Source organism: Narcine bancroftii, chromosome 2 (assembly GCF_036971445.1).
Source record: "Narcine bancroftii isolate sNarBan1 chromosome 2, sNarBan1.hap1, whole genome shotgun sequence".
Lineage (NCBI taxonomy): Eukaryota > Metazoa > Chordata > Chondrichthyes > Torpediniformes > Narcinidae > Narcine > Narcine bancroftii.
Genome location: NC_091470.1, coordinates 227,434,738 through 227,455,833, shown reverse-complemented (window position 1 = coordinate 227,455,833; position 21,096 = coordinate 227,434,738). Strand labels below are relative to the sequence as shown.

The 21,096-nt window shown below is 40.7% G+C and overlaps 1 protein-coding gene across 6 annotated transcripts in view; it reads left to right on the top strand.

Moving 5' to 3' along the window:
• rnf19a (ring finger protein 19A, RBR E3 ubiquitin protein ligase) overlaps positions 1-21,096 on the top strand; it is an 81,811-nt gene that overhangs the window by 4,769 nt on the left and 55,946 nt on the right. For 2 of the 6 annotated variants that reach the window (XM_069920432.1, XM_069920430.1), the window contains exon 1: positions 20,504-20,623. The exons of the other annotated variants lie outside the window; for them this stretch is intronic. The gene's annotated coding sequence lies outside the window, so the exon portion shown is untranslated. Of the gene's footprint in view, positions 1-20,503; positions 20,624-21,096 lie in introns of those variants that run through there. 6 annotated transcript variants of the gene reach the window in all.

The window sequence follows — 21,096 nt, the reverse complement described above, 5'->3', positions numbered from 1 at the left end:
TTCCACATCCTTTCTATAATGAGGTGACCAGAACTAACAGAGAGTTGCAACGTGACCTCTCGACTCTTGAATCCATCTCCTATTATGAAGCTCAGCCTCCCATAGGCGTTCTTAACTATCCTATCAACCTGTGCTGCAACTTTCAGAGATGTATAATTTGGACCCAAAGGTTTCTCTATTCCTCTATACTGTTAGGTATCTGACCAGTAACCATGTTAATGCCTTCTGGTTTGACCTTCCAAAATGCATTACCTCACATTTATACAGATTGAACTCCCATCAGCCACTTTTCTTTTGTAACCTTCGACAGTCTTCAGAACCATCCACAACTCCTCCAACCTTCATATCATCCCCAAACTTACTAACTCATCTTTCCACTTCTTCATCTAGGTCATTTATAAAAATCACAGAGCAAGGGTCCAAGAACAGATCCTTGCGGAACTCCATTAGTCCGTGACCTCCAGACAGAATACTTTACAACCACTATTACTCTCTGCCTTCAACATGAAAGCTACTTTTTAATTCACACAGCCAAAGTTCAGTGGATCCCATGCCTCATAACCTTCTGAATAAGCCTCTCATGGGGGACCTTGTCAAATGCCTTACTAAAATCCATGTAGACCACATCTACTGCCCTATCCTCATCAATTTCTTTGGTTACCTCCTCAAAAAAAACTCGGCACAACATTCCCCTCACAAAGCCATGCTGACTATCCTTGAGTAGACTGTACTTCTCTAAATGTTCATAAATCCTATCCTCTAGAACCTTCCCAATAGTTTGCTCACTACTGATGTAAGACTCACTGGTCTCCAATTCCTAGGATTCTCCCTATTACCTTTTTTAAACAATGAGACTATATTTGCCAAATATTTGTCTTATTTACTTCCAATAAATTAACCAGCCTTGCATTAACTTTCTGTTTCCTAGCAAATTTGGTGAGGTAGAACTCTTAATTCTTTTGTTGGATTAACCATATTTTAGGGTGGCATGGTTGCTGTAGCAGTTAGCACAACACCTTTACAGCACCAGCGATCAGGACCAGGTTTTGAATCCCACGTTGTCTATAAGAAATTTGTACATTATATCCGTGTCTGCGTGTTTTCCTTGGGGGCTCTGGTTTCCTCCCACTGCTCAAAATGTACTAGGGGTTGTAGGTTAATTGGGTGGCACCACCTCATAGGCCGACATGGCCTGTTACTGTGCCGTATGTCTAATTTAAAAAAAAAATGACCTATTACATACACATCAATGGAAATGCAAAACATTTATTGAACTGATATGGCTGATTTTGGAAATGGCCTACAGTACAATGCTGTGTATCCAAAATGGTCGGGACAGGGCCTTTGATGGTTAAACGTTTTTTTTTCAGAGAACTGGTCATTTAAAAAAAAAACAGCTCAGTAGCAACAGCAAATCACTTGTAACAGTTTTTAAACAACCACAAACAACAAGGGAAGGCTAAGCATTAAAATAATATTTAATACTCACTCAAAAAATGCCGGCCGCCGCTGATCACTGACACCTCCCCACCAAGTTCCCCGCTCCTGCCCAAAGGCCACTTTCCTTGATGATGCCGGGATAAGGAATTCTTCTGATCACGTGGCTGGCGACAGTGGCATGCAGTTTGAGAGGGAAAGTTGGAGAGAAAAGTCAATAGGGGAAGGTAAAGACATGGAAAGAGAGTGAAGGGAGTTATCTGAAATGAGGACAATTGTCGTTATAATTTCACATCGGGAGAATTTTTTTCAACCTGTGAGGCCAGTTCGGCTCCGAAAAATTTTGGATAAATGAGTATTTCTTATTTGTTTTGGATATCCTCATTTATCCAAAATTTTTCGGATAAATAACGATTTTGTATTTTCATGTAACTGCCTTTTTTTTTGCTGATAATCTTTCCTACAATTTAACCTGTTTTAACAGTTTAATTTCCAGTGAAATCTAAATAATTGTGAGCATCACATTGCAGATATTATTTTACAAAAGCACCTTGTAGAATGCTTCAATTTAACTGAATATCGTATTTTGTAAAATTGCCAGAAAAGCTACTACCTGTACCAACATCAGCCATTCTCAGCTGGTTTTGGACTACATAAGTAACTAAAAGAAATAAACTCCATCTGATGTGAATCTACGTGCAGATCTAATATCAGCAATTTTCTCTGCAACAGTGTAGATATTAAAACTTGAGGGAATTAATTTTGTTTACTGATACTGTTTTTCTGAGGAAACTTCATGGGAAAAGTGAAATTGATTTTTTTTCCACCTTTTGGCCTTTCAACAATTGAAATTGATAGTAAACAACAGCAAAGCACGGATTTTAATGGAAATTTGTCCCTCACAGTTGCCACAAATATAATTAACCCTTAAAATATTGGTTGTAGAAGCTTACATTTCCAATGATACCAATGAGTGGAAACAATTGAAAATAAATGAAAGTTAGAATTGGGTTGTTGCAACTGAGTAGGAGGGTCTTGTGGATCTTTTGCTAGAGTCCTGAAGAAGGGTCCTACCTAAAGCATCATTTTTTTTCTTTTGAGTTTGGAGTCACCCAATAATGACTGGAGAAATGTATTAGAAGGACTGTAAACGTTGACGACTAAACCTTGACTTAATGGCCTTTTAAATATTAGGTTATCTGTTTTTTTAAAAAAAATGTTCTTTGGACCAAGAAAAAAATCAGCGTGATGTTATCCATTATCCCATCTAATTCTCTTTTGAAAATAACTACAGGTAACTCCTGTGTTAGTTTTTAGGGTTATAGAAATTCACCCTTGTAGAATTCGTAAATCTCAACACAAAAGATTGAGCCAAAGAATAAAAATCACTCTTGATACACTTTTTTTATTCAATTCGTGTTTAACACCTGCACATATGACAATTTCACATTAAGGAAAGTTGCAATGTCACCAAATTCTTTTAATGCAGTCCCTGTACCAACATTGAATCTGCTTTCTCCATCTTTTCAGTATGACTTTATCATGATAATTTCCAACATGAAAACATTCTTTTATCAATTTTGATCTTAAACTTTCTTCAGATTCTGAAATGTTTAACCCATGAAAATGTTTTTAATCACTCTAACTAGATCATTGATTTAAAGAAATTTTCTTTCTCCTGCTCTGTAGCAGATTGCAGTTTCTATTGCTGGTATTATTCATTATGCATTTTTTTTTTTTGCATCTAACATGAAGTTGTCCTGTAGGTGGTTAAAAACTGATGTTTTAAAGCATTTCAGCTCTAAAGTCTCTTAGGCCGCAGGTTCCCATATACCACTTTTAAAAGGATAATTTTCTTAACCTGCTGTGCTAACTTCTAAGATGTACAGTAAAATCCCCATTATCTGACACTCAATCACTGGAAACTCAAAAACACCTGGAAAAAAAAACAAGTAAATAAATAATTTAAAGAGAATAAATAAAGTTTTAAATAAAAGTTTAAAATTGTAAATGTTCTGCAAAGCCACATACAATCTCTTGAAGATGAGAGAAAACATTCAGCCAGTGGAGCGCCCCGGTTGTTCCCACCCACAAGCACCTTTTTGAATAAAATTTCAATAAAATAATGTTTGAATAAAATGGCAGCGCCCAGGATGAAGAGCCGGCTGATTCCACTGGGGCGACTCTCCCACAGTGTCTCCTTATCCCTGCTTGGTAAGAGTCTTGATCAGTATATTAAGTTTATTACTGAGGCTTCATCTGTAAACTTGGGGTGGGGCGGGGGGTAATTATGATGGTGGCATGGTAAGCACAGCATTTAGTGTGATGCTGTGAAACCAGTGACGGGTTTGAATTTAAAGGAAGGTGCGCCTAACCGGGACACTGATTTGGAAGTGAGTCAGGCTATGCCAAGGATTTGACCGGGACACCAGGATGAAGAGCCGGTCAATGCCACTAGGTTGACCCTCCTAAAGCGTCTCCCTGTCTCTGCTTAGTAAGAGTTTATATCTTTATTAGTATTGTGTATATTAGTATACCCAAACTCCTGTTCGGCTCCGAATCATGGGTCCTCTACCGGCACCACCTACGGCTCCTAGAACGCTTCCACCAGCGTTGTCTCCGCTCCATCCTCAACATCCATTGGAGCGCTTACATCCCTAACGTCGAAGTACTCGAGATGGCAGAGGTCGACAGCATCGAGTCCACGCTGCTGAAGATCCAGCTGCGCTGGATGGGTCACGTCTCCAGAATGGAGGACCATCGCCTTCCCAAGATCGTGTTATATGGCGAGCTCTCCACTGGCCACCGTGACAGAGGTGCACCAAAGAAAAGGTACAAGGACTGCCTAAAGAAATCTCTTGGTGCCTGCCACATTGACCACCGCCAGTGGGCTGATAACGCCTCAAACCGTGCATCTTGGCGCCTCACAGTTTGGCGGGCAGCAACCTCCTTTGAAGAAGACCGCAGAGCCCACCTCACTGACAAAAGGCAAAGGAGGAAAAACCCAACACCCAACCCCAACCAACCAATTTTCCCCTGCAACCGCTGCAATCGTGTCTGCCTGTCCCGCATCGGACTTGTCAGCCACAAACGAGCCTGCAGCTGACGTGGACTTTTTACCCCCTCATTAAATCTTCGTCCGCGAAGCCAAGCCAAAGAAGAAGAATATATATATCTGTAAACTCAGGAGAGGGGAGTTAATTATGATGACGACATGGTTAGTGCAAGACTTACAAATTTACATTTTGTAAATTATGGGAATTACTTGATTAAAGTGAACTTTATACAATTAAATACTACAATACTGATTTTTTCCCCCCAAAATTCTTTTACATTTTGCACTGTCTTTTGTCTTAAATGGTGTATTCTAAATGCAGGTGTATTAGTTAGGCTTTGTAAGAATGTGCCTCAGTCTACCAGAAAATTTGCATTTCTGGTACCTGCAATCCCCATAGGTGTTCGATAATGGAGATTTTTACCGTATATGGATATACTGCTCTAAGCCCTGTCCATCCCCTCTAATTAGAATTCTACCTTTTGTATTTTCTTATTCTTGCCAAAGTGTTACTTTGCACCTATCTGTGTTGGGGAAAAGCTAATTAATTTGTATGTTGTTAAAAGATGTACTGTGGATGACTGGAAAATAACGCTATTGGTGACAATTTGTTGTAAATTCATCTGCCTTTTCTGAAAAATGGGTGGTCGTTTCCAATTATTTTATAATTGACAATTAAATCTACTTCTGAAATTAACATCAACTATTGCAATATTTTAACATTTTTAAATATAACAGTTTATTTTAAATGACCTTCAGCTATTGAACTGTCTTTTTAGAAATGTATGGATTTTGGAATCTGCGTTTTGTTTGATCCATGCCAGACTTTTAAGATCAGTAAATGTTCCTTGTATTGACATTGCTTGACATAATTTTTAAAAATTCATCCATCTGGTATGTTCTTTCCAGACTTTCATTCCCATTATCATTCCAAGGCCATTTAAGTTTAAAAACCGCTGCAGAGCAATTTGGAAGTCCTGACTTTTTAACTCTTATGTATACACTGTCAAAGATTAGGTATGTGATACACAATCATTTTGTTTCTATCAGGAATGTGAGCAAAGGGTTTCCTCACAAGGACAAGGTATATTCCTGACAATATAATATTTAACCCTCTGCCACCTATCATGTAATGTGGTTGCTTCAATATCCTCACAGTGTCCCTCCATACTTTAATTTAATCGTGATGTAAAAAGATTTTAAAAAATCACTGAATTTGTAGTTGAAATAAAGAATAGACATTTGCAATACTATTAACTGATTCAGATGATGGCATGCACCACAAGTAAAGCCCATCTGAATCCTGTGGCTTTGGATGATTCAAGCCAGCTGTTAAATAATGGATGGCTGCTTGCTTTGTAAGGGATATAGTAAAGCATATGTTGGTTTTATATTTGAGATGTATTTTGCTGTAAATGTTGAATCCCTTTATTCCTGTTCAGCTGCAGTTTATTTACAATTTGATCAGTAGCTAATTTTTACTTTTTTCCAAATTTCAATTGTCTGTGAAATGCTCTTTGATCACCCTTTGTTGGAGACTTATTGAGGTTTTGATTTAGATAAATGGTTTTGATTTAAATAAATGGTTTCATAATCAACATTTTTCGATTGAGGGGAAAAAGCACATGAACAAAGTTTTAGATTGGTGTTCAGGTATACCTGTGAGGGCCTTTGCTTTCAGTGAACAGCATTTTAGAGAGAAGAGATGAAGTATTTTGCATGCAAGTCCTTTTAAGATTTGGTGAAATGATTCTATAAGGATTTCTGTGTAATATAGCTTCATGGCCTTTAAGTTTTTAAATAAAATAGTTTTAACTTGGAGACAGGCAATGCAAATTAGACTCAACAATGCAATATCCTGTATACCTGGCACTTCCAGAAAATAATAGCAGTTATTAATATACATTTGCATATCTTTTATATTTCCTGTTCCTGATATAGTATTGATTTATTTTCATGCTTAATTTACAGATCATTAAAGCAGGACATTAAATGTTTAAATTTAAATATTTTTTGTTGGTCATGATCCACTTTAAATTTTTATTTGAACCCATTTAGTTGTGATTATTGATCCAAGAGGTAAAATGTTATCATCCCCTCAAAACTGATCAGCAAACTTCAAGACCTGGGACTCAACAGCCGACTGTGTAATTGGATCATAGATTTCCTCATGTCCAGATCACAATCAGTGTGGATCGGTAAGAATATGTTCTCCACTAGTACTGGAGCACCACAGTGCTGTGTTTTCAGCCCCCTGCTCTACATTTACACCTATGACTACATGGTTTGGTGCAGCAGTAAGGTGCCTGCAAGCTCACACCAAGACACAAGAGAAACTTGTCCGTGAACTACTCTTTGCAGATGATGCCGCTTTAGTTGCCCATTCAGAGCCAGCTCTTCAGCGCTTGACGTCCTGCTTTGCGGAAACTGCCAAAATGTTTGGCCTGGAAGTCAGCCTGAAGAAAACTGAGGTCCTCCATCAGCCAGCTCCCCACCATGATTACCAGCCCCCCCACATCTCCATCGGGCACACAAAACTCAAAACGGTCAACCAGTTTACCTATCTCGGCTGCACCATTTCATCAGATGCAAGGATCGACAATGAGATAGACAACAGACTCGCCAAGGCAAATAGCGCCTTTGGAAGACTACACAAAAGAGTCTGGAAAAACAACCAACTGAAAAACCTCACAAAGATAAGCGTATACAGAGCCGTTGTCATACCCACACTCCTGTTCGGCTCCGAATCATGGGTCCTCTACCGGCACCACCTACGGCTCCTAGAACGCTTCCACCAGCGTTGTCTCCGCTCCATCCTCAACATCCATTGGAGCGCTTACATCCCTAACGTCGAAGTACTCGAGATGGCAGAGGTCGACAGCATCGAGTCCACACTGCTGAAGATCCAGCTGCGCTGGATGGGTCACGTCTCCAGAATGGAGGACCATCGCCTTCCCAAGATCGTGTTATATGGCGAGCTCTCCACTGGCCACCGTGACAGAGGTGCACCAAAGAAAAGGTACAAGGACTGCCTAAAGAAATCTCTTGGTGCCTGCCACATTGACCACCGCCAGTGGGCTGATAACGCCTCAAACCGTGCATCTTGGCGCCTCACAGTTTGGCGGGCAGCAACCTCCTTTGAAGAAGACCGCAGAGCCCACCTCACTGACAAAAGGCAAAGGAGGAAAAACCCAACACCCAACCCCAACCAACCAATTTTCCCCTGCAACCGCTGCAATCGTGTCTGCCTGTCCCGCATCGGACTTGTCAGCCACAAACGAGCCTGCAGCTGACGTGGACTTTTTACCCCCTCCATAAATCTTCGTCCGCGAAGCCAAGCCAAAGAATACCATCTATAAATTTGCTGACGCTACCATGGTAGTGGGTTGTATAAAGGAAGGGGATGAGTCAGCGTACAGGAGGGTGATTGAAAACTTGCCTGATGGTGTGTCAACAACAACCTTGCACTCAATGTCACCAAAACCAAGGAGCTGATTGTTGACATCAGGAAGGGAAAGCCAGAGGTGTATGATCCAGTGATCATTCGGAGTTCAGAGGATGAAGCAAATTTAAATTCTTGTGAGTCACTCTCTCGGAGGATCACTCCTGGACTTTCCACACTAATGGCATCGTGAAGAAAGCATGTCAGCAGCTCTACTTCATTAGGAGTTTGTGGAGGTTTGGTATGATGCCAGAAATTGGCAAATATTTAGAGGTATGGTGGAAAATGTGCTGACCAGCTGCATCACTGTCTGGTATGGGGACACCAAATCCCTGATCGTAAACCCATCCAAAAAGTAGTGGACACAACCCAGGACATCAGAGTTAAAACCCGCTGCACTATTGAGAACATCTACATTGAACGCTGCTGTCAAAGAGCAGCAGCAATCATCAAGGATCCACCCCACCCAGCACACACTCTGCTCTTGCTGCTGTTGCATCAGGAAAGAATTACAGGTGCCACAAGACTCGTACCACCAGGTTCAGGAACAGCTGCTACCCTCCACCATCAGACTTCTCGATAACAATATCAATCAGGGATTCATTTAAGGACTCTTGTGCACTTTATTGGCTTTTTAAATTTAGGCATACACCACGATAACAGGCCATTTCAGTCCAGAGCCTGTGCCACCCAACCACACCCATCCGACCTTTAATTCCTGGTACATTTTGAACGGTGAGAGGAAACAGGAGGCCCTGGGGAAAACCCACACAGACACTGGGAGAGTGTATAAACTCCTTACAACATGGGGTTCGAACCCTGGTCCTGATCGCTGGCGCTGTAACAGCATTGCACTAATCATGCCGGCCAGCATTCTGTCAGTATTGCACAATTTGTTTACATTCATTCTTTTTCAGTTCTTTATTTGTGTACAGTTTTGTTTTTTCACTACCAGTAAGTGGTAATTCTACCTTGTCTGCAAGATCGTGTTATATGGCGAGCTCTCCACTGGCCACCGTGACAGAGGTGCACCAAAGAAGAGGTACAAGGACTGCCTAAAGAAATCTCTTGGTGCCTGCCACATTGACCACCGCCAGTGAGCTGATATCGCCTCAAACCGTGCATCTTGGCGCCTCACAGTTCGGCGGGCAGCAACCTCCTTTGAAGAAGACCGCAGAGCCCACCTCACTGACAAAAGACAAAGGAGGAAAATCCCAACCAACCAATTTTCCCCTGCAACTGCTGCAACCATGTGTGCCTGTCCTGCATCGGACTTGCCAGCCACAAACGAGCCTGCAGCTGACGTGAACATTTACCCCTCCATAAATCTTCGTCTGCGAAGCCAAGCCAAAGAGAAGAGCATGAAAAATAATCTCAGCGTTGTTTGTGATGTCATGAATGAACTCTGACAATAAATCAAAAAAAATCTCCAAATTGATGAATGCTCAGCCACAGATTTTGTGGTGGTTTAATGATGAATTTTAGGGGGTGATTTGCAAGACACTATGGAACACAGCAGATTTATGGGGCTGATGTTTGACACAATTTCAGAAAGCTTATCTAGTTCCATATTAGCTTGGGTGCTTTAAAGATGTCACAACCAATAGCCTAAAGATGCTTTGTGAAACATCATCTGTTGATCAATCCAATAATTGTTAAAGTGCTCAATACCAGAGATTTTAGCTTTAAACATTTTAAAAACATTCTTTAATTTGTTGTGTTTTCCTCCTCATTCTATTCTCAGTTGCTCTTTTTATTGGATTAAGTTTTTTCACCTTTTTATAATACTTAACCACAAGGTCACCGCTTGGATATCAATTTTCTAGGCCTTGTGTTCAGTCCATAACTGTAATCCTTAAAATAAATATAACGTGTTGGTGATCAAAATTGGATCTGTCTTGAGGTGAAGATGAACTATTTATAGCCTATCCTTTTGCTTTCTTACATGACCATATAATTCCACTTCATCATTTGCAGCTCTGATTTGGTTGAACATATGTTCAAGCTCTCCAGACTCTTGTCTTTGATTTAACCTTATTCATAGGTCTTTCACAATTGATGTTGTGCTAATCACTGCAAGATTGTGCTAGATTAATGATGTTTTCAGCAATTTCCATGTGATTCCATTTTAATTTAATAGATGAAGTGTGGGAGCTTTGAATATTTCATCTTTTTTTCAACAAGAGCACTGGTATTTTAGTTGCCCAACTGTTTAGAATTGGTTGAGTACAAAACATTGGGCTTTTAAACCTCCAATGTAAAGTGCAATATTTTAATTTAGTTTCTAGCACATTAACACATTAATGACCACACGTTTATTCATGATATGGAATGACGTCTCTAGATTATTGGGCATTACCTTGTTTCTAGGTAAATCAGCATTTATAAGCTGTTCTTAGTTGTTTAGCTACCAACAAAGTGGAGACATTTCTCAGCACTATGTAAAACACTATTAAGATGTCTGACAATATTTGTCACTATGTATTTAGAATTTAATTTTTTGTATTGTGACATGCTCAGTTGGGATTGGGAAGAATTTATATTTTTGTCTTGCTTTCCTGCACCCAATAAATGCTGGGTTATGTAGGTCTAAACTATTGACTACAGTTTTAAAGTCCACCACCCTTCCAGATCCAGTTATACAGGAGATGCTTGTAACTTTTCACCTCTCACATCAACTGCCAGGCAATAAAAGGAACCAAATGTTGAAAATAATCCTTGGGAGAAATGTTTAAATGAGCAAATAAACAGGAAAATTGCATTGTTGAGGGGTGGTGGTGGGTAAAACTCAAAAGATAAAACTACAATTCCATCTTGGAAACTTGCTGTTATTAAGAAATCTCAGGGTGTAAGAATTTTTTAAAAAGCCAGAATTTTATGATAAGAATACAACAAAAAGGTAAATGCATTGATTTGTCCTGCAAGTGACTAAGCTATAAGAATGGAATACATTGAAAGTCATTACATCCTTTGCTAAAATAGATTGGTGATCAGATTTGCCTTATTGTTCCTGGTGTTTTGTTTTTGAGATTTACTGTTGTTGGATAGGGTGTTTGTATGCATGGAAGCAGCAGGGTTAATCCTAATTGTTAATTTCTGATTCCATCTGAAAGTGTGGAAGTGGTTGGCTTGAATCTAATGCTGACTAGCTTATTCACCCAAAAATGTTTACATATGAGTAATGGGCTATTTGACTGGGAGATGGTTGATCTCAAGTAGGAGGGGATGGCAAAAAAAAAATCAGAATTTTAAAAAAATGTTGACAAGTTGAAGTAGAACAAGAATTATTTATGCCGGATGTTCTGATTTATATTTTTTCTCTGTCATGGAAAGATCTGCCTTCTACACTTGATTTGATGGCAATAACAGTGAAGAACAACCCCTCCGCATCTACAAGTCCCCTGATGATCCTGTCCGCATCTGAGGATGACGTGCGTGCTGCCTTCAGGAGAGTGAAGCTGGCAGAGTATTAAAAAACTGTGCTGACCAATTTACCAATGTATTCATGGTTATCTTCCATATCTCACTCTGGCAGGGCGTGGTACCCACCTTTTTTAAACGGGTGTCAATCATACCAGTGCCCAAGAAGAGTGTGGTAATCTGCTTTAATGACTTGCATCAACAAATGTTGTAAGTGTTTTGAAAGGCTGGTGATATCAGCTCCTGTCTGAGCAGTGACATGGATACATTCCAGTTTGCCTTTCATAGTAACAGGTCTATAGCAGATGCCACCTCACTGGCTCTACACAAACCCCTTGAGCACCTGGTGTATACATCATGCATACATCAGGATGCTCTTTTATTGACTGCAGTTCAGCATTTAACACCAGTGTCCCCTTAAAAGTTATCAGCAAACTCCAAGACCTGGGAGTTAACACCCCACTGTGTAATTGCATCATGGATTTCCTCACCTCCAGATCACAGTGAAGATTAGTAAGAACTTCTCCACAATCTCCATCAGTCTGGATCCGGCACTACAGAACTGTGTTCTTAGCCCCCTGCTCTACTCACTTTACTCCTACTACTGTGTGGCTGGGTATGACAGTAACACCATCTACAAATTTGCCAGTGATACCATGGTAGTGGGTTGCATAAAGGAAGGGGATAAGTCATGTAATGGATCTGTGTTGATATTAATATTTAGGTTAATGTTGAGCTGTAGTTCCTATAAATATGTCTTGGGTAATGTAGTGTGTTTGGAAGAAGGTTGCATACCCATACAATACATTCAGAAGTAAGGTAATGTTTTGAGTTGTGACATCTGCAAGCCAGAGTTATGAAGTTTACATGGTTTCCAAGAAAGTGAAGCTGGCAACTGTTGGAAACTGTGACCAATTGCTGGAATCTGAGGATTGAGACTAATATCATTGATGTCACATGATTTTGAGAACTATATTGCCAAATTCAGACATTTTGAGGCAGTTCAGATATCTAGATCCTGTGGGAGACAGGGATGAATTGTAATAACCAGAATAGATGCTGTTATGTGCTTCTCCTAATTAAAGGAGAATACAGATGTAAGTGGATTTTAAAAGGAGATCACTTTCTTTTGAAAATAAAGAGTGCAGCCTCATTGTGACTCTTAAGGAGATGAGAGAGAGTGGAAGATCACTAGTGTGAGATTGAGAAGAAATTTCTTTCTGAAAAATGCTCAACAAGATTTGAGTTTGGGAAAATCTAAGAACTAGAATGTTAACAAATACTTTGTTATTGCTTTTCAGCAACAATTTAAAGAAGTGCTTCACTCCTGCTTTATAATTAGTTCTGAACCATTATTTTAATAAAAGGATCCTCAAAGTTCAACAACATGTTTGAAATGACTTTTTCAGAATCAAACTTAAACTGTAATGGTTTTGGACTTTAACACACACATTTACATTTGAGCATAGTGGGGTTTTAAGATAGTCAAGTTTAGAGATAATTAAGAGATGTTACCTTAGTAATGATTTAATTAAAAATATTATTATGAATTTACCATTGTCTGATGAATTTTCCATTGCTGCTCCTTTGCTAGTACTAATAAGATTTTATTAGTTTGTAATAGGATAGAAATTGAAAACTTGGCTGAGTGCTCTCAACTTTGCACTCAATGTCACCAAAACTGAATGGTGCATTAGCAACAACCCTGTACTCAATGTCACCAAAAACTAAGGAGCTGATTATTGACTTCAGGAAAGGAAAGCCAGAGGTATACAATCCAGTGATCATTGGGGGATCAGAGGTTCTTGGGAATTACTAAGAGGATCTTTCCTGGACCCAACATACCAATGGCATCATGAAGAAAGAACATCAGTGCCTCTACTTCATCAAGAGTTTGTGGAGGTTTGGTATGACAGCAGAAACCCTGGCAAATTTCTACAGAGGTGTGGCAGAAAATGTGTTGACTAGCTGCATCACGATCTAGTATGGGGATAAAGCCCTCCTAAAGGTAGTGACCTCAGCCCAAAACATCACAGGCAAAACTTTCCTCACCTTTGAGAACATCTACAGGGAACCCTGCTGTTGGAGAGCAGTAGTAATCATCATGGATCCACACCATCCAGCGCAGACTCTGTTCTTGCTGCCGCCACCAGGAAAGAAGTCTAGGTGCCACCAGACTTGCACCACCAGGTTCAGGAACAGCTGCTGCCCCTCCACTATCAGATTCCTTAATAATCAATTCAATCAGGAACCCATTGAAGGACTCTTACTTTTACACTTTATTGATTTTCTTTTCTATTCTCTGTATTTCACAGTCAGTTTGTTTATATTCATTATCTGTTTAGTTCTTTGTTTGTTTACGTGCTTACACTGTACAGTTTTTTGCACTACCAAATAGTGATAATTCTGCCGGTCCAGCAGGAAAAAGAATCTCAGGGTTGTATGTATTGCCAAGTTAAACCATCCCTGATTAATTTTCAATCCTTGAAAGTGAGTTGGATGCTCTTTAAAATGTTAATTGTTCTGGAGGAGAGTAGGTGTTGCTGAAGCAAAATTTACCTGGTGGTATTGATTGTTTTCCCTTTTGTGAACCTGTCAAAGAGAGACCTCATAAAACTTCAGCATGGGCCGGAATAGTATTTGTTCATACAAATAGTCCTCAGAAAAGCAATATGAACATTGTCGGTTATTAGTCATTTGCACTGACGAATGGATAAACTGCCTTTTATCATGACTTAGTAATTTGTGGCTCTAAGAAAGGGTTTACAATCTATAACGTTCATACAAACAATTGAATTTAATACAGTAGTAGTGCCAGAGTACAAATTAATTCACCAGTAGTCATTTTACTTCATCACCCTCATTATAATGTCTACCTTTTCTTTCCACTGACAGTTTGTGAATTACAAGAGAAGGCAACAAATACCACATGCACCCTCCAAAGTACTCTTGTTGATGTAGTGTCCCTTTCTTTCCCCCCCCCCCCTCACCTTATTCAGGCATCTGCCTCATTTTAAGCACAAGCTCAGGCTCAAAACAACAATTCTTTTGCATTTTGTGGATCGTGCATGTCCTGCTGAGTTTCTCCCAGCATTGTTTTGAAACCGGTTTGAATATTGTCATTCAGCGGATCAGTGGTGGAATTGTGCATTGATGCATGTCTAGTTAAGATGCAGGAGACTGCAGATTCTGCAATCTTCTGGAGAAAGATTAGTTAACCTTTTGGGGCAAAATGGCTCGATAAAGGGTTTCTGCCTGAAATGTTTCATTTTCTCTCACTGATGTTGCATAATCCAATGATTCCTTTCAGCAGAATATATTTGGCTTCAATTAAGACATTTGTGCTCAACAGTGTTTCCCACCCACCTTCCTCCACACACAAAGTGAAGTATTTTGCAAATTATCTAGATTTCTATATGAATAGTATTGAAGGGGGAGGGGGGAGAAATAAGCTGATGGTGCTATTTTTTGCATTGGGAAGCAATGGTGTTGTAACTGAAGTCGTCATTCCTAGTTATTTTTCTTCATCTGTCACCTTTTTCTATTCACAATTATTTACAGAAAAGCTGTTTAGAGTCTGTTCAACTCTTCCTTTAATAATCCATTCATTCCTGTCACTGTATTGTTACATTCAATTTTATTTGCACCATTGCAACCACTGTGCCACCTTGTGCTTCTTTCCCTCCTCTGTTGTTTGAGGGACTTCCCCCTCTGTCTCAGCACCTTAATGCCTGGCGATGGAATGATTCTAGACAGCTTTAGTGTATGCCACAGCTCGTACTCCTGGAGCCTGGAATGTGCAGTCAGCAGCCTTCCCTCACCAGCATCTCTGTGTTCTGCCTTTAACAGGTTTTGGATGGGCTAAAGTGTGTCTTTCACTGAGTGGATCTTCCAGCAGTTCTGAATGTCTGACTCTGTCCCTGAAACAGCCGATAGATCAGAGAGAACTTTGTCACACTGCTGTTGGGGATGAACTGTGACCAGGATCCTTGCATCCTCTTCGCATTCTAAATCTGCATTCATTAAAGAGGTGGGCAACTGTCTCCACTCCATCACAGTCATCTTGAGGGAAAATGTGCATGGTGGGCGCATGGTTCTGGTCCTCCAGGAAGGTCTGATTGGAAGGGCTCCTCTTTATCACCAGCCAGGCCGAGTCTTCGTGTTTGTTTGTGAGCCCTGGTGATGAGACATTCTGCTAAATAACCTGGGCAGTCTGGTCAGGGAACCACCCCACTGGGTCGATCAAGTCCCTGTCTCTCAATTTCTGCAGAATGTTCCATGCTGACCACTGCTTAATGGCCTTGTGGTCAAAGGTGTTGGTCGAAATCCTTTTCCACAAAGGATACGTGGTATGGCGAAGTCCAGCTGACAGGGATGTTGCGTGACAATGGGGCCAGGCCCATCCTTTGCAACACCTCAGACAGGTAGAACCTCAGCACATAGTAACACTTAGTGCCCTTGTACTTTGCCACACTTGGAGGTGGTCATCAGTAGGAGGGCCACATTGAGTATACCCATGCCCCCCGATTCTGCGAACTGTACACTGACCTTTTGGACCCTTTCCATCTTGGATCTCTAAATGAACCAGTAAATGTCTCTGATGGGCACTAGGGTGGAGGTGGGGATGTGCCATACCTGCGCCACATACAACAATACTGAGAGCACCTCACATCTGATGACCAAGTTCTTCCTTGTAATTGAGAGGGAGACCCAATTTCTGGTGGACCTTTGTAACCTGCTCCGATCAATTCTTCTTGCATGCCTAAGTCCCTCCAAACCAGATCCCCAACACCTTCAGGTAGTCATATCTGACTGTGAAAGGGATGGTGGACTGGACAGTACTGTTAGCAAAGAGCATTGCCTCACTCTTGTTCCAGTTTACCCTAGCACCTGATGTCAACTCAAACTGGCTGTAGAAGCTGATCAATCTGCAGACTGATCGTGTGTGTGAACCAAAGAAGGCAATGTACAATGTATTGGGAGGCCTTGACCTGAGTGCTTCCACTGCCTAGAAACATCACTCCTCGTCCTTGTCCATCCTGATGAATTTAGCAAAGGGTTTTATGCAGCAAATAGGACTGAGAAAAGTGGGAAACCTTGCCTAACTCAAGACTTGATGGGCAGGTTATCAGTGTCCCACCCATTGATTTGGTCTGTGCAATGGATGTCACTGTAGAGCAGTTTAATTCAATTCCACATTCCCTCCCCGAAGCCCATTTTGGAGAGCACATCTATTATGTACGAGCAAAATCTGAATGGAGGCCTTTTGTCCTGCACTTGGGCAATGATATTCCTGGGCAGTGCGAGGCTGTTAGACATTTTCCTGGCTGGAACTGTGCGGGTTTGGTCTGGGAAGATTACCTGCCCCAGGGTAGACTTGATTCAATTGCTGATGGCCTTGGGCAAGATTTTGACACTATGTTTAACAATGAAACAGGTCTCCAATTCCTGATGTCCTCCTCCCTCCTGTTTGAAGATGAGGGTGATGATGCCTTTCCTCATGGAATCTGACATGCTTCCTGCCAGGAGCATAGAGTTGTATACTTCTAGCGTCTAGGCCCACCCAGTCCCACAGAGCCATGTACAACTCAGCCGGTAGGCCATCGCCACCAGGACTCTTTCAACCCAAAGGAACAGATGGTCTGTCAGCTCCCCCATGGTAATCGGTTGGTCCAGACATTCCTGCTTGCTGTCGTCTTAAGACCTTTGTGATAGAGGCCATTCTGTCTGTAGACTTCGTGTCACAGTTCAGCGTAAAAGAATCTGCAGGTTCTTTTTGTGCCTGTCTGCAAGTATGTGGCTGTGTCATCCTCTTCCTTAAGGCTGTGGATCATAGAGCTTTCTCTGTGAACCTCTTGGCAGAAGCCTGGGCACATCTTATCCTGTTCCACTGTGTGGACGGTGGATCAGAAGATGATCTTGGAGGACTCTGAATAGCGAGGATAGCCAGATCTTTACATCTCAGAGTTCCTCCCTCACATCCATCCCTTTTGACTGAAGGAGTTGCTGCTTCGGGTCTTTCTGGAGTTGGCTCAGTTCCCTCTGGCTTGCTGTCCAAGCACCTTTGAAGATAAAGAACCTCTTGATGTTCTCCTTGGTTGCTTTCCACCAACTCACTGGGGAGTCGAGGAAAGGTTTCATGGTTGTCGAAAGAGTGTGTTCCTTCCTCTATGCTTTCTGGGGTCAGCAACTTCCACCTTCTGGTTGTTTTATAGATGACAGGGTGTGAATGAGATGGCAGTCAGAGACACTGCCGTGACGTCGGTGGTTCTGACCATGACACCCTTCGATACAAAGATGAAGTCTATCCAAGACTGGGTTGAGCGATCCAAACTTGACCAGGTCAGTTGTGGCTATGCTCCTCCTGCAGGATTACTGAAGGTGTTGCACAGTCTTGCATCCTTTACTGTTTCCGTCTCCATCAGGAGTCTGGAGGAGCTGTTCAGACTGTTATTGACACTGCTGGAGCATCCAATGGAAGTATTAATAACTGTGACTTTGAAATTGTCCAATGCCAATTTTTGGTGGGGAATGCTCACTGTCCAACTGTTTAATTAATTAGAAGACTACAAGTTTAATAAATTATTTCATTTTTAATGGTGGTTAATCTTGCTTCCATTTTCCCAAATATAGTCACAACAAAGATGTCTTTGCTGCTTTTAAGTAGACTTTTGGCTCAGTGTTTGTATTGTCAGCATTTGTGAATATAAGATTTGCTTACCTCAGACAACTAAATGTAATGGTAAATCTTGGTGTGCTTGTCTCATTAAGTTTTTTTAAAAAAACTTGTTAAGTTAAACTTTTAGTAACTAATTTATTAGTATGTAACTAGGGAAAAAAGTATTAATTGTGCTGTGTAAGTATCAGCTGAATTCTAACGAGTGATTAGTTGATTTAATTTAAAAAGTTTAATAGTTCATGCTACTGATGCGGACATGAATGTGAAAATTAAATCTATTACTGCCAAAAAATACAGATTTTTGAGCAAAATTAATTGTGACTGGTGATCAGTTAGGGCTGCCTTGTTTTGGTGAACATTTTCTCTTTTGGAGTATGTAGATATTGATCAAAATTGTATTGATTGATTGCCTTTCAAAGAAACTTTTAATTCTCAGTTGCTGCATCTGACAGGCTTTTGAGGTCAAGGAAAGATGTGTAGTGTTGGTTTAGATTGAAGATTTTTCTTTTCATCCTCCCAATCTTTGTTATCAGCAGATATCTTCTAGTACCTTATCCAAGTGGCCTTTTTAATTGGAGTTCAACCTGTGGATATTTAACTACCGGTACCTTTTCAGATGAGCTGACGTGATATTGATTTGGGAGTGAGCACCGTGTTTAAGAGAATGTGGTTTACTTTGACTTTCTAAAATATAAATACAATATAAAGCTAGAAGGGCTGTGTGGGTGCAGGATGGTGTGGGGCAAATGTTTTCACGGTGGGGATGAAGAAGATAAGGTTGTGCATTTTTATGGCTGATATGTTACCGCATGATTGCTGATTGTATTAATGATCCAATCTATGATTGGTAAATTTTAGTTTCCATATTCTGTATTGGTAGCTTTTTGAGCCAACTGGATATCATGTATGGACTGCAGCTGCTCTCATTGCTTTGACAATGTTTGTAGGATGAGCTATCAAGGTTGTTGCTTAATAACCAAATACAAGGGTATTTATTGACAATATTGAGAATAAATTCCTGTTGAAGTCTCTGAAGTATACTTCTGGCAAGTGTTTTACGGTATTTTGAATCTCATGTTTACAGTGTTCATGTCCCCTTCAGTGGCTACTTGTTTTTAAGTCGAGTGATAGCAGAAACTCCCTTGTACAAAAAAACCTTTTAATTTTGATGAGCAATAAGCTTGATGCTCAGGAAAGAATATTCATAAAGCAAACCTTTATCCATGGGTTATCAAATAATACAATGACTGTGGAGCAACATTAGGCACTTTTACAGAGCCACTTAGAATTTTCTGCTCCATTGGCAGAGTGAAAGGGCCACCACAGAACTTATTTGCTAAATTCCATCCCATAATTTTTCCACCAAGACCCCTACACATTTTTACGGAGTGGCAGTAATCTAAATTGACCGCATGTACTCCGTAAGAAACTAGGCTAATGAATACAACATTCCCCCTTCGATAAACTCCACAACACAGGAAGGCAGTGTGAAAGTGCTTCCTGCGTAAATGACCACTCCGGAGGTAAGTATGCACATTTTTAACTGAATTTTTATTTCTGTGTTTAAAAATCCTGAGTCTTTTCAAACCTAACCCCATTTATTTAACAAACTTCTGGAGAATTCTTGCACTCGTATGATGTAATCTAGAAAGAAACAATCCTACCAGCTCTGAGTTAAACAAAATCTGCTAGTGCAACACATAGTGGTGGAGAAATTCAGCAAGCCATGAAGTATCCATAGGAAGGCAATCAACGTTCCTGGCCTGCACCCTTTCGGAATATTCTTGCATGTTTTGCACGAAGAACACTGCTTCATCAGGTTGTACTTGTGCAATTGGTTGACAGTAAACTTGATGACGATTTAAATGCCACCACTAGGACATGAGCACTGAAACCTGGTCTTGTTCATGAGGGTTTGCAGTACATGAAAGTGTTGTCATCTTTCATGTGTTTTCTCAGGTGGATGTATGCCTTTGTGGCATACATCTTTAGAAAAACTGCAGATTACATTCATCTGTCCTTGGCAATATTTGTTATTCATGATTTAAAACTATTTTTAGTTATCATTAATGCATGGCTATTATGTAAAATTGATGTCTGCAGTTTGACTAATTATGTTTTCCATTTGATCAAAAAGTAATACCAGAACATTATAGTGGCACTACAGCTCCCACAAGGCATCAATCTGGTCATGATGTCAGTGCATATGAAGTCAGTGCAGGTTGAGCGTGTGATTTGGGCTTTTAAAAGGTTGTGCAAGTGATGAGGAGTAAATCCGTTTGATTCACTCTAGAAATACTTTGTGTGGTTATTTTGTCATGTCCACTCTGATTTCAGTGGCCACAATTGGTGACCCCAATGAGTCCAAAAACTTTTTTTGGACAAACATGTTTTAGTCTACAGCCGTTGCTGCTAAGCTACCACCTTTCTGGACAGCTGAGCCTGAACTGTGGTTCCAACAGGCTGAAGCACAATTTCACCTTTGCAAAGTCGAATTGGATACCACTCGTTATTACCATCTCGGCAGTGCCCTGGACCAAGCCGTCACTGAGTCGGCGACTTCCTAATGGGATGCACCACATAACCGCAGGTATGATGCTTTAAAAGCACTTTTAATACATGTATATGGTATGTCCCATAGGGCAAGGGCAGCTAAACTACTACATTTTGATGGGTTGGGAGACTGCGCCCCTTCAGAACTAATGGATGAAATGCTGTTCCTAGCAGCTGGTGAAAGGCCCAATATGTTTTTCAAACAGCTCTTTTTAAAGCCAGTGCCAGATGCTGTTAGGCTCTTGTGATCCATTGCGTCCATACGGAGATCCATTGCGTCCATACGGAGATCCATTGCGTCCATACGGAGATCCATTGCGTCCATACGGAGATCCATTGCGTCCATACGGAGATCCATTGCGTCCATACGGAGATCCATTGCGTCCATACGGAGATCCATTGCGTCCATACGGAGATCCATTGCGTCCATACGGAGATCCATTGCGTCCATACGGAGATCCATTGCGTCCATACGGAGATCCATTGCGTCCATACGGAGATCCATTGCGT